Below are 1,217 nucleotides of genomic sequence, written 5' to 3'. Positions count from 1 at the left end.
CCGCCGCTGCTGCCGCTGCTGCTGCTGCTGCTCCTGCGGCTTCGCGCGCCACTGCGCAGGCGCGGGGAAGCCCAGTGACCGGCAGGGAGGGCGCAGGCGCCAGCCTTGACAGGGCGCGGAGTACGCACGCGCAGCCGCCCGCCTGCGGGTACCGGCACGGCGCAATGCACTTCGTTTAAAAAAAAACCAAACCCGTAACATCCTCTTTTTGGGTCTGATTTTTCCACTCGCCTGGGGTAATCTGGCGTTCGAGGGTGCCCGCCTCTCCTTGACAACGGCTGTAGTGCCCGTACACCTTCTGAAATTCAGAGAAGTTCTATTTTACCCGCCTGGGTGGGATGCCGCGCCGCCCGCTCAGCACAGGTTGACTTTTGGGCGAGAACTGCTCACCGCTGCTGGGTGCGTCGTCAGACCCATTCCAGCAGCAAACGAAGGACAAAACGCACATATCTGAACTGGGTGGGAAAAGCACCGACTGCTTCGTGTTTTTTTTCCCCTGATGTCATCCATCCTTAAAAGGTCGCACTCTGCAATGTCCAGACAAATGCCAGCCTTGCTCTGGGGAAGCATGGATCAGCTGCTTACACTGGAACTGTCGCGCGTCCGAACGCCGCCTGAAGCCGGCAACCGTACAGACTTGAGCTGGTAACTAAGAACAAAGAGACAAATGCCAGCCTTGCTCTGGGGAAGCACGGATCAGCTGCTTGCACTGGAACTGTCGCGCGTCCGAATGCCGCCTGAAGCCGGCAACTGTACAGACTTGAGCTGGTAACGAAGAACAAAGGCAAGCCTCCTGCCGGCATCGCACTGGAAAACGCGACCGCGGTCGTTTATCAGGGTGTTCACGCTGATCCTGTAATACCAGGTTTAGATTACAGTGACTTCTCGCTAGCAAGACGCGTCACAGCAACATGAAAACCAGTGCTTGGGCTGACAGATTAAGGGATCTGGTACTATAAGCACACCAAACCACTAAATTAGACAGTGCTACTGAAAAATACATTAATAGCTGACACATTGAAATGCAAGTGAGCTCATTCGGTGCCACTCCAAGAAGTGCTTAATTTTCAGGATATTAAGCTGGGCAATTAATGCAAGCCCTCTTTAAATTAAGCTGCTTTTTGGTATATTCTTCAGAATGTTTAATGAGAATTTAATCACCAAGAACCCCTTGAAGGCTATCAGAAAATCCATGTAACCGTTTATTTAAAAAAAAA

The sequence above is a fragment of the Aptenodytes forsteri genome, unplaced genomic scaffold (assembly GCF_000699145.1).
Source record: "Aptenodytes forsteri isolate BGI_AS27 unplaced genomic scaffold, ASM69914v1 Scaffold404, whole genome shotgun sequence".
Lineage (NCBI taxonomy): Eukaryota > Metazoa > Chordata > Aves > Sphenisciformes > Spheniscidae > Aptenodytes > Aptenodytes forsteri.
Note: the sequence above shows the minus strand (reverse complement) of the source record.